Source organism: Canis aureus, chromosome 31, assembly GCF_053574225.1.
Source record: "Canis aureus isolate CA01 chromosome 31, VMU_Caureus_v.1.0, whole genome shotgun sequence".
Lineage (NCBI taxonomy): Eukaryota > Metazoa > Chordata > Mammalia > Carnivora > Canidae > Canis > Canis aureus.
The window spans coordinates 39,155,769-39,183,694 of NC_135641.1; the positions used below are offsets into that span (position 1 = coordinate 39,155,769).

Genomic DNA, 27,926 nt, shown 5'->3' on the forward strand with positions numbered 1-27,926 from the left:
TGCCTAATTCTATATATGCTTTGAGGGCCACAGATCTCAAGATAGTGGAGGGAAGACTGACATGAAAATGAGATGCAGAAACAATAAGAAAAGTAACTTAGAGAAAATAAGGACCATGTAGGGAGAATAAAAGGTTTTTTAAAAATCATTATTATACTTAGTTAAGAGTTGATGGAGAGTTCATAAACCAAGAACCAGAATGTGTTAAGAAGGGGAAAATCCAGAGAACAGAAGAACTTCTAGAAATGAAAAATGTGATACTTTCTGTGCAAGAGTAAAGTGGGTATCACTTTGAATCTACCTTATCCTCCAACGAGAGCCACCACCACCACAAATGCACAATGGTGACCTGCTATAAAAGTAATAAGGTATCTTGTGAATTCTTAAGAACAAGGAGAGGGCTAATTAACTGGCAGCAACAAGACCCACATAAGATCACCAAGTGGCAGGAGACAGTAGAAAGCAGGCAGAGAAAGGATCTTCTGGTGGCACTGAGCACCAGGAAACTCATAATCAAACTTCTAAAGGTACTTAACCCCAAATCTAAATGTCCCCACTTAGTGTAGAATGCTAACTGAGCTCTTGAGATGCCTGGGTGGCTCAGTGGTTGAGTGCCTGCCTTTGGCTCAGGTTATGATCCTGGGGTCCTGGGATCGAGTCCCATATCAGGCTCCTTGTTGGGAGCCTGCTTCTCCATCTACCTATGTCTCTGCCTCTCTCTGTGTGTCTCTCATGAGTAAATAAATAAAAAGAAGGAAGGAAGGAAGGAAGGAAGGAAGGAAGGAAGGAAGGAAGGAAGGAAAGGGAAGAAAGAAAGAAAGAAAGAAAGAAAGAAAGAAAGAAAGAAAGAAAGAAAAGAAAAGAAAAGAAAGGTGAAAAAGCTAACTAAGCTTTTTTAGGAGCAATGGGAAAGGAGTTGGAAAGGCGATCCTGAGGGTGAAGGCAAAGGAAAAGTTAGATTGTATGGGACAGTCTAGACCCTATTAAGCCTCAGCACTAACCAATGGAATCTCTTTTGCAGGACACAGTCCCTCTCAGAGGAGAGGCTGCTGGGGTGGAATCTACATGGAGCAGCACAAAGAAACAGTGGGCAAAGGCAAGAGAAACTCCAGGTAAAGTAGGGGAGGAGGCAGAAAAGGTATTTTCAGAAAGCATAAGGCAATATTGTTGAGCTCTTTATAATAATAGAAAAGCCATTCAGCTAGGGGAGCAGTCCTGGCCCACTTTCCTCTCTTAAGGTATACCATGTGGGCCTCTTCATAGGGCTGCTTGATGTGCCCTCACAAAATGGCAGCCAGCTTGCCAGAGCACATGAGTCATGAGTGAGAGCAAGTGGAAAGCTGTGAGGCCTGTGGTGATCTAGTCACTCACCATCCATTCCATCATACTCTATTCATAAAAGTAAGTCACTGAGTCCAGCCCTCACACAAGATAAGGGAAATTAGGTTCTACCTCTTGAAGGAAGGAGTATAAAAGAATTTGCAGATATTTAAAAGTGACCTATATATCAAAAAAAAAAAAAAAAAAAAAGAAAGAAAGAAAGAAAGAAAGAAAGAAAGAAAGAAAGAAAGATGTAAATAGATGATATGCAAAGACAAAGCAACATCTGTATAAGGGGATTCCCTGAAGAGAAACCCAAAACAAATACTAAAACCTTTAACTCATGAAACTATTTCTGAACTAAGACTTAAACTGGCATATTTAAATGGCATAGAGCATACCTAGGACAATCTACCTGGAATGGATAACACCAAGACATAATAGAGTAAGACAAAGGAGCTTTAAAAAGAAAGAAAAGGCAAAAAGACCATGCCATTTGAAAGGGAAAGTAGTAAGACTGTCAGCAGACTTTTCAACAATAGTTTGCTATTTTTTCCCAGATACTAGGGTACATATTTAAAATACACAAGGAAGAAAATGAGCCAAGGGTTCTATAATTAGCCAAACTGAACTCTGCAGGCATACTGCTATGAACATTTAAGAATAAGGAAATATGGTTGCCATGAACTCTTCCTGGGGATCTTCATCTAAAGAATAATCTTTAGACAACAAAAGTAATTGAAGTCACATCAGCATAGGGACAAACTGATGTGAATCACTGAATATATATTTACCTGTGGTTCTAAGAATAATTGGTATATTTAAGGGAGACCAAGTATTTAATGGTTGTGTGCTCTGACATCATGAATATTCAATTATGAAACCTCTGAAAAAGAAATAGCAACTATAGTATAACAGAGTATGGTTTCTGTATTATAGGAAAAAACTAAAAAGAAATAGCTGCAGGTAAAACTATCAATAACAGTCCCTTCTCTCCAGAAAGACAGAAAAATAAAAAGCAAATAAATTAAATAAGAAAATTTTCCAGTATGAGTTTCTACATTGAAATAGCCTCCCAAGTAGTCCTCAAAAAAATGAAGAAGAAAACACCTGTATCAAAGTACTTGTTCCCGCAATTTCTAAACAATGACTAATAAAAGATCCTAAAAGCTGCTATTGAGGAAAAGCAGGTCCATAAAGAAGATCAGGACTCAAACTGGCATTGGATTTTTCCCATTAACTTTAAAAGCTAGAAGACTATAGAATAGTGTCTTCAAAACTCTATGGGAAGTAATTTCCAATGTAGATTTCTATATTCCCACGTAACCCGTCTTGTGGAAGGTAAGGGATAGAGCTCTTAGAACAAATTAAGCCTCAAAAAAGTTTCCCTTCAAAAAAAAAACAAAACAAAACAAAAAAAACAAAACAAAACAAAAAAAAAGTTTCCCTTCATCTACATTTTCTCAGGAAGCCAATGGATTAGGTGCTCCACAAAAATGAGGCAATTAGCCAAGATAAAGAAAAACATGGGATCTAGAAAGGAAAAAGTCCCAATATATTTACAAAGGGAAATCCCAGAATGACAGGCACTAGGTTTAGGGTCAACCAGTCCATTAGTGGTCAAAAACAGAGGATTTAAAGAGGGATATTTCAGTTAATAAAACGACAACAACACAATTGGGGCAGGAATGATTTCTGATTTATCTGACCCTACTGGAGGGAGTTTTGAAGCTCTACCAGAATCTGTGCATGAATTAGTAGTAAGTACAACAGAAGGTAAATTTTAAACTGCAGCAATTGTTAACTATAGAGAACAAACTGAGGGTTGCTGGAGGGGATGTGAAGGGGGATGGGCTAAATGGGTGATGGGGATTAAGGAGGGCACTTGTGACAAGCACTGGGTGTTATGTGATGAATCACAAAATTCCACTCCTGAAATTAATATTACACTGTATGTTAACTAACCAGAATTTAAATAAAAACTTGAAACATTAAAAAAATAAATTATAGCAATAATTAGAAACTGTTAGAAGTATGAAACAAGTTTGTTAAAGCTGTGGGATCAATATACAAAAATCAACTGAATTTCTGTAAATGAACAATCCAAAAATGAAAATTAAGACAACTCCATTTATAATAGTATCAAAAGAATAAGATACTTGGGAATAAATTTAGCAAAAGAAATGTAAAACCTATACTCTGAAAATTATATAACGCTGTTGAAAGCAATTAAAGAACATTTAAATAAGTGGAAACATGTTCTATTTCCAAGGATTAGAAGACCTAATATGTTAGGATGATAATATTCTCCAAACTGACCTACAGATTCAATGTAATCACCCTCAGAATCCCAGCTGGCTTCTTTGTAGAAATTAATAAGCTGATCCTAAAATTCGTATGGAAACTCAAAGGACCCAAAATAGCCAAAACACTCTTGAAAAAGAACAAAGTTGGAGGACTCTTGCTTCCCCTTTTCAAAAGTTACTACAAAGTAACAATATCAAGCTAGTGTGGTACTGGCATAAGAATAGACACATAGATGAATGGAATAGAATTGAGAGTCCAGAAATAAACCCACTTATTTATGGTCAATTAATTTTCAACAAGGTGCTGAGAATATTCAATGGGAAAGGGGTTCTTTCAACAAATGGTGCTGGAACAACTGTATCCACATGCAGAAGACTGAGATTGGACCCTCATCTCACACCACTACAAAAAATAACTTCAATAAATCAAAGACCTAACATGTTTTGTGTGTGTGTGGTTCAGCTAGTTTATTTTTTAATTTTTAAAAATTTTTATTTAAATTCAGTCAATTAACATATGATATATTTTAGTTTCAGAGGTAGAGTTCAGTGATTCATTAGTTGAATATAACACCCAGTGCTCATTACATCACATGCCCTCCTTCCTGCCCATCACCCAGTCACCCCATCCCCCACTCCCTCCCCTCCAGCAAGTCTCAGTTTGTTTTCTATGATTAAGAGTCTCTTATGATTTGTCTTCCTCTCTGATTTCATCTTGTTTATTTTTCCCTCCCTTCCCCTGTGCTTCTCTGCTTTGTTTCTTAAATTCCATGTATGAGCCAAATCATATGATAATTGTCTTTCTCTGACAAATTTATTTCGCTTAGTATAATGTCCTCTAGTTCCATCCATGTCAAAGACCTCAAATGTAAGAGGTAGAGGGGGCCTGGTTCTCTCAGTTGATAGAGCTTGTGATTCTTGATCTTGGCTTTGTACGTTTGAGCCCCATGTTGGGTGTAGAGTTTACTTAAAAATAAAATTTTTATTTATATTCTCCAAATGAATGAGAACATATAATGCTTGTCCTTCTCCGATTGACTCATTTCACTCAGCATAATACCCTCCAGTTCCATCCACGCTGAAGCAAATAATAGTTAAAGGGAATAGAAGGGAAGGGAGAAGAAATGGGTAGGAAATATCAGAAAGGGAGACAGAACATAAAGACACCTAACTCTGGGAAACGAACTAGGGGTGGTGGAAGGGGAGGGGGGTGGGGGGTGGGGTGAATGGGTGACGGGCACTGAGGGGGGCACTTGACAGGATGAGCACTGGGTGTTATTCTGTATGTTGGCAAATTGAACACCAATAAAAATAAATTTATTATAAAAAATAAAAAATAAAAAAATAAAATCTTTAAAAAAAATGTAAGAGGCAAAACCATAAAATTCTCAAAAGGAAACATAAGAGTAAACCTATGTGACCTTTGACTTGCCAATTCTTAGATATGATACCCAAACCCCAAGTAAGAAAAGCAACAAAGGGAAGTAGATCAATTGGGCTTTATCAAAATTTAAAACTCCTGAGGCCTGAGGGACATCAGTAAGTGAAAAAAAACTCGCAGAATGGGAGAAAATAACTGTAAATCATTTAGCTGATAAGAAACTTGTACCTAGAACATATAAAAACTGTTTGAACTCAATAATAAAAAGACTAACCCAACTGGTAATTTAAAATGGGCAAATGATCTGAATATACATTTTTCCAAAGACAGATGGCCAATGAGCTCATGAGAAGACACTCAACATCATTAGTCACCAGGGAAATGCAAATCCAAACTACAATGAGATACTGCTTCACATCCAGTAGGGCGGTTAGAATCAAAAAGTCAGCAACATGGATGTGGAGAATTCAAAACCCTTATACACACTGCTGATGGGAACAGAAAATGGCACAACTGCTTTGTTTGCTTTGTTTTTTGTTTTGGGGTTTGTTTTTTGGGGGGGGGCACAATCACTTTGGACAATAGTCTGACAGTTCCTCTGTGTCCAACACCAGGAAAATATTAAAAGTCACACAAAATCCCAAGCATCAAAGGTCTATCTAGACATATCCTGATGATGAAATCAGCTTAAGGTAAGGAAAATGCAAAGATAGTGTAAAAACACTGCCCATTAGTCACAGCAAATAATATAGGTCCAGGAAGGCTTGAAACATCCGCCCTGCTCGGGTCCTTAAGCTAGAGGCTCCATGTGGCTTATACCAACTGCATTCCTTATGCTCCCTTGTAAACCTTCTCAAAACAGCCCGGAGCCACTGCCTTACAGAGGAACTTAATGAGACAAACAACATTTGTATGGCACGCATGTGTGTGTACTTTACACAGTGCTGAGTTCTGACAAAGCTCACCTGTGATGACCTTGTCCTCTTGCAGCGTCTAACGTTCCTAACAGAAGGAACAGATAAACAGAAGGGCATATGCTTTAACGAAATGCAGAAGAAATGGAGAAGTATGGTGGCTTTACTCTTGGTGGAGAAAAGACTGAAAGATAAGACGTGCAGTACCAGATGCCCCCCTGTAGGGTTTTAGCTTCCCTGAAGCAGCCTGGGGTGACCTCTGAAAATGGTTCATTATTCACTTGACCCAGAAAACCCCACAGAATCATGCAAGTCAAGAGGTTCAAACCTTTGTGTCGACCTTAAGAACACATGCAAAACTGCCCAGGCCATCGAGGGCACGCATGTCCAAGAAGCCACCAAGGATCTGAAAGAGGTCACTCTGCAGAAGCCACGTGTGCCACTCCATCGCTGCAGCGGTGGACCTGGTAGGTGTGCCCGGGCCAGACAGTGGGACTGGACACAGGCTTGGGGACTCAAAAGGAGTGCTGAATTTTTACTGTGTGCGCTTAAAAATGCAGAGAGTAATGTTGAACTTAAGGGTTTAGGTGTAGGTTCTCTCGTCATAGGGCACATCCAGGTGAGCAAAGCCCCCAAGCTGCAGCATAGAGTTTATGGGGCTCCTGGTTGGATTAACCCACCTAGGAGCTCTCCCTGCCACCCTGAGATGACCCTTACTGAAAAAGAGCAGGTTGTTCCTAAATCAGAAGAGGAGGTCGGTCACACAGAAGACAAAGATATCCCAGAAGAAACTGGGAAACAAAAACTTATGACCTGGGAGTTAATTCTGCATGAAATAAATGCAGAGAAGTATAGGGTTTGCAAAAGCTGCAGTGAAAGCTGGAAGGCTTTTGAAAGCAGGGCTCTTGTTTAACCAGTTCCTCTGAAATGTGGCGTCAGGAGCACCACGATTGGCACACTCAGAATCTCCCTCAACCCTCTTCCAGCAGTTTTTCCACACTGCAGAGACTACAAACCTTTTTTTCATTTCTTTTTTTTTAAAGACGTATTCATTTTTGAGAGAGAGAGTGCGCACATGTGCGTGCAAGCTGGGAGAGAGAGGGAGAGAGAATTTCAAGCCAACTCCATGCTGTGTGTGAAGCCCCACTCGGGGGCTCGATCCCAGGACCCTGAGATTGGGACCTGAGCCAAAACCAAGAGGTAGACACTTAACCGACTGAGCCACCCAGACACCCTGAGGCTACAAACTTCTAAGGACTTCTCCCAGCCTCCCCTGATGCCAGGTTCTGGATGGGGTCTAGGGCCTGCCGATCCCTCGTGCTTGTGGCAGCCTTGAATCTGCAAGCGAGGTACCTGGGCAGAGGGGCAGGTCATGTGACACCCGGTTTCCTGATGAGTGTGGTTTCAAGCCAGCAGCTGTCACAGCTCCATGGGCTGCATCCTCATGGTGACAGGCCAGCAGCCTTCTTGATGGGCCAGTCACATGGGGTGGCTTTAGTTTCTTCCTGGAAACACAGTGTAGAACCCATTTCTCCATGTCTCCATAAGCAGCTTAATACCTGTACCTAATCCCTTTCTACCAGTCTAGCCAGAGCTGATGCTGGTCCCTGCCCAGCCATGGGGCTGGATACCCGAGGGGAGGAGGTGATGGTAACCTCAGAAGCAGCGGGAGACACCCCTCGGGGAACTCAGGACAAGAGGACACGCTCAGTCTCTCAACTTGGTTCTGAGACTCCCAACAAGGAGGGATGCAGCGCCACTCCACAAGGATTAAGAGAAGGATTACAGAGGGTGACGCGTGATCGTGTGTTTCAAGAATACCCAGATAAATTTAGAAGTTATTGAGATCTTCAGCAAAGCCCAGATGGCCCATCCAGTGTGTCTCACAGGCCTGATGGACCACTCCCTCACCTTTTCTTGTCCAGCCGTGCTGGCCTTTCCTTAGTCAGATTCCCTATGCCCCTCTCTGCCTCAGACCCCCAGTCTGGAACATTCTTTAACTGATACCTCCTACTTGTTCTTAAATCAATCCTGCCATCAAAGCTCAGACCTCAGGCTGCTCATGTCATGTACTCTCTTGACATGTTCCATCTCCCTTCGTAATGAGTCACAGCCAGAATTAAAAGACTGATTTGGGGTGGAATTGCTACCTTTTGCAAGATTGAAATCATGGCAGGTCCAGAAACTGATGCCCAATTCCATTTCACTGGCATCAAAAAATATTTCAACTCTTATATTCTCACAGGTAGAATGAATTGTGTATTGGCCACATATGGAGGCATTGCTTTGATGATTTTATACTTCAAATTAAGGTCTAAAAAAACACCAGCTATGAAAGCAACATTAACTTGGACCTCATCTGTTAAGTTCCGATGCTTGGAGAAGCTAATGTCAACTCATCATGCGATACTCAATTTGTACAATAAATTATGAACCTGGAAAAAAAAAAAAGACTGATTTGGGCAAGTTAAAAATAGATGTCTGCCCCGTAGACAAGAAAGTTCATGCAGGCAGAGACTTAGCCTTGTGCGCTAGCATAGTCCCAGGGTCTCACAGCGCTCTGCACGTGGCCGGTGGTCTCTAGTTTGAGTGAATATGCTCCACCTTCCTCAATTTTGTTGCATCTCTATCTCAATACCCGCTCCCAGGTTGCTGCAGCAAGGGAAGGCAGCCTGCAGAACTGGCCACAAGTTCCTAAATGCTGCTGTCCGGGAGGGACATGTTTCCCTTCCGTGAACATTTCCTAGGCCAAAGCCTGTCACAAGGCCATCTGCATTCAAAAGGGTGATCGGGGATGGGACAACTGCAAATATCAGCTTGTTGCAGCTCCCTACCCAAGAGGCTAACCTAACTTTAAAGTTGGGATAGGGAGAAGTACTGATTAGTCTGTAGGTAGTGGCTTGAGTTTTGCTTCCTGAAGCAAGCACATTGAGTTCTTTGTTCTAAGGCACATTTTTCCTGTTTCACTTTTATTGTTATGTTCTCCACTGGCTAATGTGCATTCACATCTTGGCAGTCCTAAGCTCAGGGCTTTACCAGAAATGTCCCTGTGAAAATGAACTTTAGGTCAATAGCAGAATTTGCTTACCCAAGCTGGCTCATCATCTATTCACTGCCTTAACGAGGACAAGCAGATTGAGTCCCTTTGTTACACATGAACCCTGGGTGTACTGTTGCTTTCATTCATTTGCTTTGAAATTAGCTGTTCTTGGGGCTTTTGCAGAACGGGGCCTGCATCAACAGTCGACCACACATTTATTGAGCATCTGTTACCTATAATTCCTTTACCAGGTATTGAGAGGTACGAAGAAATACAATTGATGGCTCTTGTCTTCAAGGAACTAACTCCAGCTGAGGAAACAAGATGAAAAAACCCCTCCAAGTGTCACCTAAACTCATGGCCATGCATACTTAAACACAGACTCAGTGGCGAGGCGCTAAAAAGAAGTGCAGAGGCAAGAAAGTGCCACTTGGTGGTTGTGTGGTCAGGGTCTCTGGGGTGTGTGGATGGCGATCTGGGCTTGGGGAGGGTGGTAGGTCTCAGCAAGTGGAGTATGGGTCTCCCCCTTAGGCCTGGGCTTCCCTAGGGAGAGCCTGAGAGAGAGGAGAGAGAGGAGCATGATCAGCAACGGTGGTGGGGAGAGAACATTCACCACCAGTGGATGCGGGAAGATGCTGCCAACACCGTGGGGAGCAACGCTAAAAGCAGGGGACTCAGCCCAGTGGTGGCCTCCAATGGGTCCAGTCATCTCAGTCCTGAGGTCGGGTCGCCCTCAGGTCATAACTGCACCTGAGAATCCAGAAACTCTACGTCTTCTGGGAAGTCGAGCATTGGGACTAATATCCAAATCAGCCCACAGCTGCCCTGGATCTTTCTGCAACAATCAGGCATGTGCAGACCAAACCTGTCAGCACTGCCTGGGCTGAACTCAAGGGCTCTTCCCTCTTGAAAGATGCTGGAGGAAGCTGCCCAGCTTATTCTGTGGGTGCAAGCCTGGACGCGTCGGGCAGTCAGCACCCCTGCGGCAAACCTCAGCCAAGGGGGGTCTTGGGGGACATGCCGTGGATACATGCTCCCCTCTTCTGTCTCCTGGGCTGACAATTCTCAGGGTGCTTTACACATTTCCCCAGGGGGTCCCCAGAAGGAGTGAACCACCATTGCCCTCGTTAACACACTCTGCACTGGCTTTTCCTCCTCCAGGTCCCCAAAGAAACAAGTCCTCATGCTCAAGTAGAGACACAACAGCCTCACCCCCAAAAACTCTTTCAACTTCTTTACTTACTTCTTTATTAAAGCATTTACCCTTTTGCCTCAGGGTTAATCATTAACTAAGGTTTAAAAAAAAGAGCAAATTCTTTGCACCTTAGTCTTATAATTTAACAAAATATTTTGGAGATCTTTTCACATGAGTACATATGTGTCTAATTTTAAAAATAGTATCCTCTCTGTGGAATATCATAATTTATAGAATTGGTTCTCTATTCATTCTTATGACAAATACTCCAATGGATATCTTTTTTTTGGGGGGGGCATTCTTAACTAGTGGGGATTCTGTTGCACCAGTGTTGATGTTATTCGCCAACAACCTGGCAGCCCACAGATCGAGCAGTCCCCAGGATCTTTTTAATGGTTCCAGAGTCTTCTGGCTAAAGATCAGTACTGCATCTGTGGGGCAATGTTGACAATCTCATCCAAAGTGATATTTCCACTGTGCTTAATGTTTTTCTTTCTGTCTCTTGGCAGTTCCTGGAGAGCTCTCCTCATCAGGGCAGAGGGAGAAGGTACCATTTCCATCTGGGCCTGTCTGTTCTGAACGGTCAGTTTCGCTGTCATCCTCAGACCCTTCCAATCACCAGTTGCCTTGGTGATGTCGTCACCAACCTTCTTGGGAGACAGACTCAGGGGACCCATCTTGGGAGCCAAGACAGACACGGCACCAGCTTTCCCACGGGGCAGCTCAGATATACGACTTTGATCTTGTTGGGGTTGAACTGAGGTGTCATGGTGGAGGTGGCTGGTGTCAGAAGAACCCAGAAACTGGATGGCCAGACATAGTTGCATCTTCACCTCCTCCTCTGAGCCAAAAGCCAAAAGCTCAATGGACATCCTTGTGCGTGTGTGTCTGTTTTCTCCCAACTGCCCTTAATCTTCATTTTAATGTGATTTTTCCTGACCAAAATGTTGGGAGAAATATCCTAACCTGTACTTTAGTAGGATAGGCCAGGATGGACAGCCCTCAGGCAGTAAAGCTGAGCTAGTAGCTGTGCTGTCTTGCAGGACAGCCTTTATATCTGCAAGAGTTTAGCCAACTGAGAAGTTGGAGCAAGCAGTCTGCAGAAGCGACTACGCTCACTTCCGACATAAGCTGCTAGAAGAATTCACAGAACTCATTGAAAGCTGTTATGCTTCGGTTAGACTGTAACGCAGCTGAAGGATACAGCCTGGAATCAGGTAAAGGAAGAAGTACCTGGGGCAGTTCAATACTTAACTCAAGATCAAGTATGAAATGCTGAGCTCTTGTCCTCTCCCCATGAACGCATGACATTGTCACTCTCTTGGTATTGATGTGAACGATTTGCAGTGAGTATTGCCAACCAAGGAAGCTCACCCCAGCCTCGGTGTCCAGAGCGTGTATCAGGGCCCCATCCAGCAGGCAGACTCAGGTTCTAGCCTTTCAGGAGTTCAGCTGACAGCACATGGCTCAAATCCCCCAACCTCTAGCACGTCGTGGCTGTCTATCTGGTGGGCTGTGAGACAAACAAGGACACTCTGATCAGAAAGCTGAGGACAAAGGCCAGACCTCTTCTTGGAGTAAAGGCTAGATTCTTTACTACACGATACCAAAAGCAGAATCCACCTCCTTAAATTTTTCTGGGAAACATCGAATTAATAATGTCCAGTTTCTTGGGACACTTGGGTGGCTCAGCTGGTTAAGTGCCTGGTTCTTGATTTTAGCCCATGACCTGAGCCAAAGGTGTCAGGCTCAGCGGGAAGTCTGCTTGAGATTCCCTCTCTCCCTCTGCCCCTCCCCACTCTCTAAAGTAAATAAATAAATCTTTTTAAAAAATAATGACCAGTTTCTTTCCTGAGAAGTGAATTCAATCAAATAAAATAGGAACGACCATCAGTCAACTCAATTACAAAAAGTGCCCTTGACAGCAATTGACTCAAGATGTGACAAAGAGAAAACCATGCCAGGACCTCCGTCAAACGGTTGCCCACCGCACGCCCAAATTCACTCTCTGCCCAAACATGCCTCTGCTGGCCAACAGCAAGCTACATTGGGGCCACATGTTTTCTCCTTGGTCTGGAATCTTTGTTTATTTTAAGAAAAATAAAATCCTTATGTTCTTGAATCATTTATGCTTAACTCATTAAAAAAATTTCACAATGGAAATGTTCTGGTTCTCTTCTCCTTTAAAGCTTGGTGGGAAAAGAATAAGGAAGTCTATGCCAGGTATTTTAAACATTTAATATAACCACAAACCTAGTTTCAGACCAGGAAATCGTGAATAATAACCTTGGTGTTAATAATATCATATGGACCATATTTTCCCAGACCTTGACTACTCACATCACACCAGATCCACAAAGCTTTCTGGGGCAGTTCCAGACAAAGGTTGTCTTAATACATTTAGGCTGCTCCAACAGAATACCATAGACCGGGCGGCTTATAAACAAAAATTTATTTCTCAGGATTCTGGAGGCTGGGAAGTCCAAGGTCAAGATACCGGCAGGCGGATTCTGCATCTGGTGAGAACTTGCTTCTTGGTTCCCAGAAAGCCATTTTTTTCACTGTGTCCTCACTCAGCAGGAGAGGCTGGCATGCTCTCTGGGTCCCTTTTCAAAGGACACTTAAGCCCATTCATGAGAGCTCTGCCCGCATGACCTAATCACCTTCCAAAGGCTCCACCTCCAAATACCATCACACTGGGGATTAGGTTTCTTTCTTTTTAAAGATTTATCTATTTATTTATTTGAGACAGAGAGAGTGAGCATGAGCAGGGGGAGGAGCAGAGGCAGAGGGAGAAGCAGACTCCCAGCTGAGCAAGGAGCCTGACTTGGGCTTGATCCCAGGACCCCAAGATCATGACCTGAGCTGAAGGCAGATGCTTAACCTACTGAGCCCCCCAGGTGCCCTGGGAGTAGATTTCAACATATGAGCTTTGGGGGAACACAAACATTCGGTCTACAGCAGAAGGAACCACTCAGCCTTGTGAATGTGCCGCCCCACCTCCGATCTGATCTAGTGCTACCCATGTGCTTCTCTCTCCAACTAGAGTGTGAAATTCCAGGGTTAGAAGTCACTTCAGACCTTGACATGTGCTGCATGTTGCCTAGCTCGGCACCCTTGGATAACTGCTCCATCAACATTTGCTGATGATGAAACAAATTATAATTTTGTACGTTTCTTTTTGCATGTGTTTATCCAATGGCCACAACACATATTGCCACTTTGTCCCAGATGAGAAGACCCTCATCACCCCAATTCTTTAGCTGGAAAGTACCGTACCACCAGCTCCAGTAAGGCCCTCAGGACCAGCATTCCATACCCGGCAACGATGCGTCTTCTCCACTACACTGACCGTGCAAAGTTACACGCGACTGGATGGAAACAGAAACAATCTGAAAGACCTCCCAGAGTGTGGGAAAGGAGAGATCTTGCCATGAGGATTTTGCTCTGGTTTTTAATACATTTTATTTTTTTGCCCCACTGAGAAAGTAGGCAATTAACTTCCAGAACCAATGCACAACAAAAACCTACTGGCTTTTTTTTGTTCCTCGAATAAGCTTTGTGTAATTTATACATCCAAGGAAGTTAGACCTTTTCTGGGGGCCCAATCACCACCAATTCCCAAATTATGTGGCTAGGAGCAGTATCATTTAAACACAATACAGGGTTTCTACTACATAATTACTTTAAATTAATCCACTGGTTTGGGCATGACCAGGAGACCATGTTCTGTCCTAAAAGAGCCCTTAATGACTAACTGTTGTTGTCTAGGAAAACAGTGGAAACTCTGTTGGCATTCAAGAAAAATGTGGTCAGGGGCCTGTTCCCTTGATTGCTAAAGCAACTCCCGGGTGTTCTATTTAGTGGGCCAATTTTCAGAGTAGTCTGGCCATAGTAAAGATTTTTAAAATCTGGTGTTAGATACATTCTTTAAGTCTTTGGGGGTAAATGTTAACTATATATAAACTGTATATAAACTTTTAATCTTTGGCCCCCCCATCCATTTCTCTCCAGCCTAGTATTTCTGAGGCTCCAGCTGCTTTATCTGGTAAATAGTTTATAAAACTGGGACGATTGTTGACTCTCTTTCAAAGGTACTCTTGTAAAACAGGATAGATTTTGAGCTGTATGCTATGACTTAATGTGGTCCTATAAGACATGGGCTCAAAATCTCTCCCAGAGAAAAGATTTGGGACCAACAAAAAACCTTCCACTGAGGTCCTCAAAGTGAAAATAATTTTCATAACCACACAAAGAGGTTATTTGCCTACTTCACTCTCATACTCTCAGGACTGTACAGTGGAGCTCGCCAGAGACTACATGACATCACGTCACAACAGATGGATTAAGCAGCAGATAGGAGAATCCAGCTGTCCTCTTTTAAACCAGATGCTCCAGGGACGCCTGAGTGGCTCAGTGGTTGAGCGTCTGCCTTCTGCTTAGGGTGTGATCCTCAGGGTCCTGGGATCTAGTCCCACATTGGGGTCCCCTTGAGAAGCCTGCTTCTCCCTCTGCCTATGTATCTGCCTCTCTCTCTGTGCCTCTCATGAATAAATAAAATCTTATAAATACATAACTAACTAAATAAATAAAACAGATGCTCCAGAGATGGACAAAAATGGAAAACCATGTCATTCTTCACACTGAGTTTTTTTGAAAAGATATTGTTCATAAAAATATCTTACTTACATTAATAGTTTGTTTTTTAAATAAATTGATAATTTTTTAATTACTTATTTTTTTTTTAATTTTTATTTATTTATGATAGTCACAGAGAGAAAGAGAGGCAGAGACACAGGCAGAGGGAGAAGCAGGCTCCATGCACCGGGAGCCTGATGTGGGATTCGATCCCGGGTCTCCAGGATCGCGCCCTGGGCCAAAGGCAGGCGCTAAACCGCTGCGCCACCCAGGGATCCCGTAATTACTTATTTTTTTCAGAGAGATAGTAGTAGAGGGCAAGGGAGAGGGAGAGAGAGTCCCAAGCAGCCAGGGTGGAGCCCAATGCAGGGCTTGATCTCATACCCTGGAGATCATGAGCAAAATCAAGAGTTGGACTCTGAAGTGAATGAGTCACCCAGCTGCCCCAAATTGATAAATATTTTTTAAAATTCTCTTGGTTTAATGTCTACTACAGTTAATACTGATATACATATCCATTTAAACAAAAGCTTTTTGAGGTACTCAATACATTTTGAGAACAAAATGGACCCTGAGACCAAAAAAGTTTAAGAATTGCTGGTGTAAGGGAAATATTGAGATGTCCCTGCCACTTACTAGCCACCTCTCCACATGTCCCACCTCAAACACACACACACACACACACACACACACACACACACACACCAATCAAATTCTCCCATCTCCTACTTAAGAAAAAAGCAACTTAATTCAGTAAGTAAACATTAAGTGGCTCATCAAAGAATTGAAAGGAAAAGTTCCCCAACTGAGTAATGAAGGAGGAAACCAGAGTATGTCAGCCCCAAATATGCCTCTTTGAGCTCTTAGGTTGAGGTGAGGGCAACCAAGCAGCAGCAAATATGGGAAAACTCTCTATCTTCCATCTTTTCTGCCTAAAGGCAGGATATCAGTTCACCTTTCCTGGAGATGACTAGACTCTCGTCAGCCCAGAGATAGCACCAGAGGAATCTGCCAACGAATCCGATTCCAGCAGCTTCCACCCCTATATCTCCTTCCCTCAGTCTTCCTCCCTTGGAAGGCTAACACAGCTTCCCCCCATCCTGGCATGCCTTCTCACATTTATCGTTTTGTGCCGAAGCTGCTGCAGAAGCAGGAGTTCTAAGCCACCTTTTTTATTTAGTTTCTCTTTTTCTGAATTTCTCCCGTGTGTGTGTGTGAGATATACATGCTAACAAACTTGGGGTTTAACTACTTTGTCTTTGTTATAGGGACCCAACTGGAAACATAGAAGGTAGAAGGAAAGGTTTTCCCTCCCCTACAAACAGACCTACTTTAGATATGGGAGGAAAAGCGCACACACACACACACTCACACACACAAAACCTAAATGCAAATGATTATTTTGGTAATATGCTATATTTCCATTCATACTCAACTGTAATTTGGACAGCCAAAGAATTTTAGTTTTTCTATTAGCTTATTAGGGGTGCTTTAATCCTTTTGTCTTGGATTAAATATATGGAAAAAACCATATATTTTCTTTTTCCTTCTGCAAGTCTGTTGAGATATATTTTATTGTAATAAACTGGACATATTTAGAGTGCATGATTTGATGAGCTTTGACACATGTACACATCTGGGAAACTGTCATCACAAGTTAATAAATATGCATCATCCCCCCAAAGTTTCCTTGTGCCCTTTTGTAATTCACCCCCCATTCTCCTACTTCTATTTTTTATTTTTTTTCATTCTCCTACTTCTATCCTCAAACACTAAACTGCTTTCTGTTAACTACAGATTAGTTTGCATTTTCTAGAGTCTTGTATAAATGAGATCATAGAGTAGGTTCACTTTTACAACATTACTTTGAGATTTAGCCATGTGGCATTTATCATTAGTTTGCTCATTTTTATTGCTGAGTAGTGTTTTATTGTCTATGTCTACCAAAACTTGCTCATCCATCCACTTGTTGATGGCCATTGGGTTGTTTCCAGGTTTGGGCTATTACAAATAAAGTTGCTAGGCAACTTGGGCACAAGTCTTTGTGTGATTATATCTTTTATTTCTCTTGGGTGAGTACTTAGCAGGGCAATGGCTGAATCACATGGCATATGTGTGTTTAACTTTATTAGAAATTGTCAAACTGCCAAACTGTTTTCCAACACGATCACACTATTTTACTTTCCTATCAGTGGTGTGTGAGCAAGCTCCAACTGTTCCACATCCTTACCGACACTCAGTGTGGTTAGACTTTTAAACATTAGCTGAATACAGGTGTGTAGGGATAACCTGTTACTTTTGCTCTCTTTCCTGAAAACCGTACAATACTCTTTTCCGAATTTTCTAAACAGTATATTCGTCAGCCCAGGCCAACCACAATATAGCATATCCTTCAAAGAAATATTAAGCATTTGTAAATAAATTCCTCTATTCGTGCTGATATGGAACCATTTGTAAGATACATTAAGAGAAAATAGCACAATTCAACCTGTATTATGGTGCTTTCTACATGCTGGGCCCTGTTCTGGGCATTTAATATACATTAGCTTGTTTAATCCTCGCAAGAACCATAAGAGGCAGGTACTCTTATTTACCTCCCTTGCGGAGATCAGGAAACTGCCTCTGTGACTTTTGCCCAAGGTCCCCCTGGCAAAAATTGACAGAGCCAAGAAGGGAACACGGGCTCCAGAGTCTCAACTTTTAATAACCCAACTCTACTCCCACTCTGTTTCAAGGCGCAGAGTAGCTACACTTTGTAACTCTAACGGGGGAGGAAAAATTTATCGTATTTATTTACACATCCATAAAACAGCTCTGAAAAAATAGGCAAAAGTCACCAATGTTGATTGCCTTAAGGAGGGAAGTTGCAGTTGAAGGCACGGGAGAAAGGGAGTTCTTTGGATTTTTGAACCATGGCAATACGTTATTTACTCAACATATACAATAAAATGTAAGTAATAAAAAACAAAAAAACCAAAAAACCCACAAGTTCAACTTCTTTCCAAAGGGCCTCCCAGACCTTCAATTCCACATTCACCTTGCCCAACTGACATTTGGTCATTGCCTCATTTTTTTTTACCTAAATGATCTTTCTCTACTAGATTATAAACTCTTTACTATCTTGGTGCTCCTAATTCTTGGAATTTCCTTCCAGACTTAGCTCAGTGCTGGGCATTAGCAAACACTTAATAAAAACCTGTTTATCAACTGGTAAGCCTGTTCCCGAGAAACTGAAATCCTGACAGCGAGGCAACTTTTTGGAGCAAATTGTCTTTCATGATGAAACCGCACGGGACTGGTCAGCAAAAGGGAAGAGCAGGCATGTGCTGATTGGCCAAAGAGAATCACCCCAAAAACCTCTTTTCTGAAAAAGTGCATATTTGATATTTGAAAAAAAAATTGAAGAGGTCATTATGGGAAATAGAAATCCTTTGCTGGACTCTCTATAAGTATTTTATAGTTTGGAAGGTTTTCACTTGTGTTGTCCTTTCAACACCTGCCCTGGGGCCTTGAAGAACTTAATCTAGGTGAGTAATCAAAAGGAATGGAAGATTTTTCCATGGTGATGTAATCGATTTGTCTCCTTTTCTGGATAAACTGGTGATGCTGAGCTTTTGTAGAAAAATCATTTAGAATCCCAAAGCATTTTATGAATGAAGCAGTGAGAGTGGTGGGTTAATACCACACGACTGAGGAGCTAGCCAGCCCTCCTTTAGGTGATGGTGGTTGTGATAATCTAAAGCTTTTTAGATTTCAGCTTGGGCCTTTTTTCCCCCCAACTTTGTGAGCTGAACTTTTGGATTATCTCTCGTATGGATCCTAAAATTGGTCATGTTTTATTTTTCAGGAAGAGTGGTTGGTGTCACAAAAATGGGGTTTAAGTGCTCATACAGAAAATAGGTCCGTAGGGGAGAATTTTTCCCATTATTTGAAAGGACTCATTCAAAAGTTCCAGTTTCTCTGCCTGGGTCCCACCGATCAGTAGAAAAACACGACTTACATACAAAATGTTCGCAACACGATGTTCCACTTCCTGGGAAGCATTTACATTCTTCTAGGGTCAGCAATCCTTAACTCACAGGAATGACTTCAGATGATGAACCATTCAGAAGTTTCTACTTCCTCTTAAAGATTTTCTTACTGAGGTCCTCCTCCTCTTAACTTTCTTGCTACAACTGCAAATTATGAACAAAATTCTATATTTAGAATATAGAGAAAGAGAGAAAGAAGAGAAAATTGTATTTTATTCAAATTTGCTTTCAAACTTTTTACAAAAGAGAGTCAGGGAGTAGTAGTCATTCCTTCAAAATCCAAATGTTGTTCTGATTTTTATATTGTTTTGGAGAACAAAAGATGGTGTTTTTCTTGGGACACCTGAGTGGCTCAGTGGTTGAGCATCTACCTTTGGCCCAGGGCCTGATCCTGGAGTCTCAGGATCGAGTCGCACATCGGGCTCCCTGCATGGAGCCTGCTTCTCTCTCTGTCTATGTCTTTGCCTCTCTCCCTCTCTCTCTGTATCTCTCATGAATAAATAAATAAATAAATAATCTTAAAAAAAAAAAGATGGTGCTCTTTTGTTAGAAATTTTGGAGTCAATTTTACATTCAGACACTTTGAGGAGATAAGGACAGCTTCCCTGCATAAACAACCATGACTTCCCACACCTGCCTTAGTTCTTGTTGTACCATAATTTTCTAGCCACATTTCAGGGTTATTGACAAACACAAAATTTTGTCATTTAAATGGATATCAAAACAGCTTGGCAGTAAGGGGTCCTCACAATTTGACTGAGTATCATGAAAACACAGCTGAGGAATCTGCTACCTGACCAAAACCTTTACGTAAGAGCTTGTCTCAGCTGGGTCACTTAACTAAGTCACTGGTGTAGCAGCCTGAGTCATAAACCTTCATCCTTTGGTTTGACCCACATAGAAAGCCAATGAAAAAGTACTTTTGCAGTAATTCGCTCAATCAATTCTTTTTAATTAAAGCTGATTCCCTGTTTAAAGGAAGTGAAGCTTTTTGTAACTTCAGATCTTTCCTTCCTAGAAAGAAAGCCGACGTGATTCTACTTCCCTATCCACGGAGCCAGCGTGCATGCCTCCTCTCCTGAGCATTTACCCGACCAGGCCTGCTTGCCAGATTGCTAGATGGTGAAAGAGCATGGTGGGGTGCCAGGACGCTCTAGGCATCTCCGCCCTGCTCATGGCCAAGCACTTGGCAGGAAACAGGGCTGAGCTCTCCAGGTCACAGTGCTGGAGGCCAGCAGCCTGGTGTCTGGTAGGATTCCTGGCTCCTCAGCAGGCCAGGGGGGAGCTGTGCCTTTGCCCCAGGTTCTCCTACCTACGGCCTTCCTGTCGCATTGGCTAAGGCAGCTATAGCTAGTGACCTCCGAGGTGGCTGTCATTTTTAAAACATTGTTTATTTCAGCTTTTTCTTATCACCCAAGATTGCTAGTTGGAGGTGTTTTTGTCATGTATATAATACATTAAATCATAGTACATGTGTATAATTTATCAATAAGCATGTAGAGGGGATCCATGTTTGAATTTTTTTTTTTTTTTTTTTTACTGGGAGTTCACAATCAAAAAAGTTTGGACATCACGGATCCAGGAGTGAAAGTTCTGGTAAGGGTCTCTATGTCCTGTTCCCAAAAGCAGTTAAAAAGCTTATGTCCAAGACTCAAGAACCAATTTGAAACAGCTCCAAATAGCCAATGATGGGGCAATTTGAGTACTAATGCCAACAATGGATTAAACCATACTAAATAAATTAAAAAGCCATGAGTTCATAATGATATTTTTCAAAGTAAACTCACTGGTCACCTCTGAAGGATATTAGTAACCAATGATTCTAAAATGAATCAAGCATTGAAACTGTCTTTCCTGTGTACCCTCACACTCAAGGAAAAATAGAATTAGAACACTATCATTTGACAAATCTCAAGTGAAAGAAGATCTAGGTTATGGCGATCAGTAGCTACAAACATCGCAGGGGAGGACTGAACAGGATGTGCCTCTTGATGGACGATCCAACACCATCTTTGTATCAAGTGGCCTTGCCAAAATAACAAGCCTGAATCAGATCGAGCATCTAAATCTAAGATTTACAAAATACAAAGGCCCAGGGAACATGGTAACAACACCAGGGGAAGGCAATAAACAAAACCAGAGACTAGACGGAAAAAGTAACCTGTTTTGTCATAAATATATTCCAAGGAAAAAGAAGGGAGAGGAGATCCTATAGTTTCAAAGAAACTCAATGCACATAAACCAATGCACATAAACCACATGGACATTTTTTGGATTCTCAAACAAGCCAACTTTTTAAAAAACTATGAGACAATCAAGGCAACTTGAACCTTGACTAGACAATGAATGGTGTTTAAAATCGTGAATGTTCCAGGTGTGATTATGGTTTCACAATTTTTTTAAGGGTCCTTCTCTCTTAGAGATATATACTGAAGTATCGGAGGATGAAATGATACCATAGCTGGCATATGTTTCAATATAATATAGTGTGGGGAAGGAGAAGCAGAGGCCATAAATGAAACAAGAACAGGCGACAATTTCTAATTGTTGCAGCTACCCTATTGGTACATTCAAGTTTATTGTTCTAGTCTGTCTCCTCTAGAATATGTTTGAAGTTAGCCATAATGAGAAGTTAGGTTTTTTTTTTTTTTCTTAAGGCTCTGTCCAACCACTATCCTCTTCTATTCCTAAACCACACACTAGAGAAGAGAAAGTATTTCTCAGTGGGACACCTGGGTGGCTCAGCGGTTGAGCATCTGCCTTTGGCTCAGGTTATGATCCCAGGATCTGGGATCAAGTCTCATAACGGAGGACTGTCTCTCACTGTAGGGATCCTGCTACTGCCTCTGCCTGTGTCTCTGCCTCTCTCTGTGTGTCTCTCATGAATAAATAAATCTTTTTTTAAAATAAATCTTAAAAAGAAAAAAGAAAATGTTTCTCATAAACAAGAATTTCAAACGCTCTAGTGAAATCCCACAAAACTAGATTAAATGGACCAATGAATCTCTGCTCCAATCTCACCTCTAAGGAAAAGCCAAGGAAAGAGGCCCTGATTATTCTGATGATTGTTCCATACAGGATTTCCACTCTAGAAAGGGAAATCCTGTAGCATTGAGTGCTTTTAAGGACATTTTCCAAACGGGAACCATAAAGTGTTGTTGAAACAAAGGACACCTTGTTGCCTGCCCCGGTTGCTAGGTCAGATCTCCTTTCTACCCCACTTTCCCCCTGGAGAACTGGTCAGGGCAGCAATGCTAGAGATGGATTTCAAAAAATATGCTCATTACAATATTTTGAAAAGGAGATGACTGAGCATTTAACCTAATTTCATTTGTCATGTTTTAAAATCTACAAGGTCACCTGGGTAGGTGGCTCAGGGGTTGAGCATTGGCCTTTGGCTCAGGTTGTGATCCTGGGGTCCTGGGATGGAGTCCCACATCAGGCTCCCTAAGGGGAGCCTGCTTCTCCCTCTGTCTCTCTGTGTCTCTCATGAATAAATACATAAAATCTTTAAACAAAAAATCTGCCAGTTCGTTTGGCATATAGTGGTTGCCTGTAAGTGGTCTTTGAATGAACGTTTGTGCAGATAATGTTTCATAGGGTTTACACTTCTATCCCAGAGGGTGGTCACCCTAGTGACTCACCAGGACACAGCCTGGATGGAGAACACAATTTAAGGGGCATAACTTTATCATGATAGTGGGACCTGCCATCCATTCAGTTCCCTGATGTTATAACTAAAATGTTCCAATACCTGGTGCTCTGAGGGCTTTTCTGGGTGTGTTTGTTGCCTGTGGCTGCTCTAACAAAGCCTCACAACTGGGTGGCTTAAACAACAAAAATTTTTAGTCTCATAGTTCTGGAGGCTGGAAGTCCAAGATCAAGGTGTTGGCAGCACAGATGCCTTCTGAGGACGGTGAGAAAAAGCTAGTGCCATGCCTTTCGCCTAGCTCGAGATGATTTGCTCATACTCTTTACAATACCTTGGCTGGTGGAAGCATCATTCTGGTTTCTGCCTTCATGTTCACATGATGTCCTCCCTGCATGTCTGTGTCCAAAGTTCCCTTCTTATAAGGACGCCAGTCACTAGATTACAGCTCGTTCCAATGACCTCACTTTAACTTGATGACTTCTGTAAAATCCTATCTCCATATCAGGTCACATGCTGAGGCACTGGGGAGTTAGGACTTCAGCACATAAATTTTGAAGGGGCACAGTTCAACCTGTAATACTGGGTAACCCCTATCTTCCCAGGCCTCCTTGTCTTTGGAGACAATTTCACTAGCTTAGACTGAGTTTCCAAGGAAGACACTGGGTGACAAGGCCTCAAGCTCTTTTCCTTTCCCCATTGGCTCCACTGTCATCTTCCTGGTCTTGCTTCTGAAGCTTTCTCAACATGGCTGTGGTGAATGTTGCCTGTTCTGGCTCCTGGAGGCCTGGGTCTGTGGCCTGGCTGTTATTTCCTGATCACTGGAATATGGTTCTCTGCTCCCTCTTCTTTCACTGCAATGATCCTTAAAGCTGAGGAAGTGTTTCTTCCCTACCAGCAAATAGCTTTTTTGGCCTAGCTTCCTGTGGCCTGGCCTCATACTGCCTTTTCTATTCTTGGAGCTTTCTTTGAAAGGTAGCCTGCTCCTTTTGGAGGAACGTGTGAATAGATTTCCCAGATGGAGACAAATGGGGGCATGTAATAGAGTATTTCACCCCTACTGACCTTGAGCTCTTCTTTAGGAACCAATTTTCCTTCCCTCATTCAAGACTTGGTACACGCTCTGCTTTTCAGGGTGCCCATGTCCCCCTAAATTGAAGAAAGCCTTCGTTACATCTTTGAGATTCCTCATCTTGATAGCTTAGGAGTTCATAACTTCTCAAGATTCACGTCCCCATTTTTCTGAGACTCTCAGGGGTTTTCCTGCAACAGAAGTCCTGGTAACCTGCTACAGTATTCCAGATTTCCCATGGCCGGTGTGCAAACTAGAGTCCATCCACCTCTCGCTTAGGATTATATCGTCCCGTAACTATCATTCCTGCTGTTTGTCGTCTCTGCCCAGAGCAAGCAAATAAAGGAAAGCCTTATCCTTTTGGATATATAGACTTCCAACCTTATAGGCTACATTCTTAATCTCAGTGCTTCCAAAATTAGAGCTAGAAAGATGACAGCTGTGAGCTCATGTCCCCTGAGCTAAAGAGTGCCACGCATCATTAGCATAGAATGTTAAAAGAAACTTAATATTCCTCTTCATTTTCTGAGTGGAGAGTTATACCCCAGGTCACCAGACAACAGTAATGATGGCACGCTGAGATCCCAATTGCAAGAAGAAAAAGCAAACAGCCTGGGGAGGCAGGGCCAGGAGCAAGCTACCAAGAAAAGGCCTAGAGCCTCCAATGGCCCAGACCTGGGGGGCTGGGGGCGGGGATGGGGATGGGGACAGGGAGTGGGAGGGAAGGTGTTCTGTTCCAATCCACTCAACTCCAACCTGAGTCCACGGGTGACGGTGAGAAGCCTGTAACATTGAGTGCTTTTAAGGACATTTTCCAAACGGGAACCATAAAGTGTTGTTGAAACAAAGGACACCTTGTTGCCTGCCCCGGTTGCTAGGTCAGATCTCCTTTCTATGAAGCCAGACAAACATGAGTTCAAATCCCAGCTGTCTCTAACCGGCAAGGCGAACCCACCTGCATCCTTGGCTCAGATTCTCATAAGTAAAATGAAAGTCGTAACAGTCCCACCTCTCAGGTGTGTTGTGGGGAATGCATGAGAGAGTGTGTAAGAAGTACACTGCACAGGGCTTACTCCACAGGAAGGACTCAATAAATGTTAGCCCTCAGCATTACTGTTGTATGAAGTCCAAGGCGCTCTTTGTACCCAAGGCTCTGTTCTGCTGGAGGAACAGAGGTGACCTGAGCCACCTGTATCTATGGACAAACAGCTCCCTTCCTCTGAACTCAGATCAGCAGCACCTCAAGGTCAGTGCCACCCTATGAAAAACATGCTGGCATGTTTCCCCCAAAGGCCAGAGCAGAACTGCCCAAATTTCTTTGTAAGGTGGGGCTGCATCTTGCCACGTCACATCTTCAAGTCTCCCTGTCTTTACACCTTCGACAGTTCAGTAGAATGTGGCTAGCTCATCAGTCTCACCAAAGAAAATGAAACACCCACAATAATGGGAACTGTGTCCCAACAGGCATGCCCAGAAGGGCTTCACCCCAAAGAAGGTCTCTCCAGTGCAAGGCAGTGACACAGGCAGCCTTCCCCTCAGGAGTAAAGAGGGGGAACCCTACCTGCAGGCGTCCAGGTGAAAGGGTGTCACCATGGTTCCTGATGGGGGTAGAGGCTGCAATACCATTTTTGCACAATACTAGATGGACAAGGTGAGATCTCACCCTTGTGTCCCGTAGTGTCTTTATTTATTTATTTTTTTTTTACATTTTTATTTATTTATGATAGTCACAGAGAGAGAGAGAGAGAGAGAGGCAGAGACACAGGCAGAGGGAGAAGCAGGCTCCATGTACCGGGAGCCTGACGTGGGACTCGATCCCAGATCTCCAGGATCGCGCCCTGGGCCAAAGGCAGGCACCAAACCGCTGCGCCACCCAGGGATCCCCCGTAGTGTCTTTAGAAGGGCAACGGTAGATGAGCAGAAAGTAGGAAAACTTGCAATGTGAAAAGGTGATGCGTTAGCCTTACAGACAAAAGAGAACAACTACTTATTTTTTGCTGTTGGATCTAAAGAATTCGTAATGCATCCAGAAAATTACCTGACATACCAGCAGCAGTTGCTGGTACTTGCAGGTGACTTCTCTTCTCGACTGGCTGGCTGGTCCCTGATTGCCTCAGTGTCCCTTCCGGGCGTTCCCTGCATGGATGGACTGGGGGAAGGCACTGGGGTCATCAGCACGGCCACCAGCTGCAACCTGCTTCTGCTCTGAGGCGCGTTTCTTCTTCCAATCGAGAGAACCTGGGTTTGCGGCCCCAGGTGGAGCACGAAGCACATGCATTTGGTCAGGGTTTGGCCCTGTTATGTCGCGGCTGACTGTGTTGAGTTAAAAGTTAGGCACATTTTATTATCAATTTTTTTATTTAAGAAGGGGACACTACAAAACGATGCAAACGAAGCAGTACTTGTGTAAAATGGGACTCATGTGTTCACGTGTGGGTGTGGGTGTGGGTGTAGGAGTGGGTGTAGGAGTTGGGATGCAACTGCAGGAGGCTTCGTGGGGTGCATTTGCTGAATAATAAGTGCCAGGCTGGTTTTCCCAGACAATTACCACATTTCCAAGCATTTCATCTTTCATTGTTTTCTAAACCTTGACTCCAAACCACAAGGTATTTAGGCCTTGCTCTTAGGTGATGAGTTTTTAAAACCTCTAATTGGGGGCACCTGGGTGACTCAGTGGTTGAGCATCTCCCCTCGGCTCAGGGCATGATCCTGGGGTCCTGGGATGGAGTCCCACATCAGGTTCCCCGCACGAAGCCTGCTTCTCCCTCTATGTCTCTGCCTCCCTCTGTGTCTCTCATGAATAAATAAACAAATAAATAAAAAATAAAACCTCTAATCCGTTGTAGGAAACATGACTGACCAGGTGAAAAGGCTAGTGGTGTGAGCGTTTATTCAGCTTGATTCCCCTGGGGCCTTAACTCTAATATTTAGAACTATACCCAATACCTGACATGTTATTTCCTTTTGTCATTAGTTTTTCCAGATGATAAGCATCTTTAAGATTACACTGTGACACATAAGGCAAGCTCTCCCTTTAGTCATCAAATACTTGCATCACACCTGGTGATGTCACCATCATTCCAGAAGACACAAAAAATTAGCTGTTTATGTCCGCTTATATCAAAAATGTTTTATTTCATTTTTATGCGTGTTTATGTTACTTTATTTAATATTTAAATGATCAGGCATTGATATGCTTCCACTGTATTTAATATAAAAATATGTTATTTGCATCCAATAGAATATTTTTGACTTTTAAAGATATCTGACATTTTAAAATAAGGACTAAATTAGTACACTTTACATATGAGCATATTATGAGATTTTAGATAGATATATATTGACTGAGATTACAGTATGATATGAAATGTTGATTTGGTGATTGAATAGCAGAAATGGCATTGCTGTTCATGATGTGATTTTTTTTTTTGTAATGATGAACTACTCTCAACAAAACTTGGAAGAGAAGAAAGCAATTTTTTCTCAACTTTTACCATAGTTGAATACCCGTAAAATTCAGTGTATTTCAAAAACCACACAAGAGAAAGCTTTGTGTTTCATGTAAGGTGGAGTTGCAGTTGTGAGCTTTGCTAATTTTAATTTATCTTCTTGAAGTCCCAGTGAAACAATTAAAAGTTGTGTATGAGGTAATACAGTGCTTTGTTGAATGGGACTTCCACACATTGCAGGATGTCTTCTATCCCCGGAACTACCTATAAGTCCCATAATATTCACTAAACAACTGAACAATCAAAAACCCTCAACGGGGCTCCACAAAGTCCCTGTGGAGGCATCACTGTCCCAGTGAGAATACTTGGTCTAAGATCCCTGCTAACTCTAAAATTTGGTGGTTCTGTTTATATACTTTACCCCCAAATGTAATTATTTTTGATGGCTAGTGTATGCTTTTTCCTTGAGGTTGGCAAAGACAAACTTATGTCTTGTTCCTTTACAAAGATTTTTACACATTTATCCCTAGTGTCTAGCACAGCCCCTGATACATAGTAGATGCTCAATAGTTTTGAATGTGTGAAATACACACAGGGAGGGTACTCAATCAGTAGGAAACACAAATCATGCCCTGACATTCTCATTGGAGACGTCAGACATTCCTAATCCATTACAGTTGGAAAATGAAGAACAACACGGGACAACAAAATAACATTCATGCAAAATAATAGTTCATTAAGGGTGTATCTTATGGTAGAAGCTGTAAGGGCAATAAAATGATAAGAGAAATTACTGAGGTACCCAGGGAAGACTTTTGTAGTCTGTGGAATTGGAGCTGAACCCTGAAGGAAGGGTTAAACTCAGGTGAGAAACGGAGAGGAAGCAGGGCCCAGTGTCAAGAAGGGTGGAGGGGCCAGATTTAGACGGACT

At 42.4% G+C, this 27,926-nt stretch overlaps 1 protein-coding gene and 2 pseudogenes across 1 annotated transcript in view; 1 reads left to right on the plus strand and 2 right to left on the minus strand.

Moving 5' to 3' along the window:
- Positions 1-27,926, minus strand: part of LRRC31 (leucine rich repeat containing 31) — a 115,946-nt gene that overhangs the window by 32,474 nt on the left and 55,546 nt on the right. The window contains exons 9-11 of the mRNA XM_077880283.1: positions 25,585-25,859; positions 18,795-18,969; positions 11,531-11,669 (exon numbers count right to left, since the gene is read on the minus strand). The gene's annotated coding sequence lies outside the window, so the exon portion shown is untranslated. The remainder of the gene's footprint in view (positions 1-11,530; positions 11,670-18,794; positions 18,970-25,584; positions 25,860-27,926) is intronic.
- LOC144302298 (ATP synthase F(0) complex subunit k, mitochondrial pseudogene) lies at positions 8,065-8,354 on the plus strand (annotated as a pseudogene).
- On the minus strand, positions 10,183-25,820 carry LOC144302299 (large ribosomal subunit protein uL11 pseudogene; annotated as a pseudogene).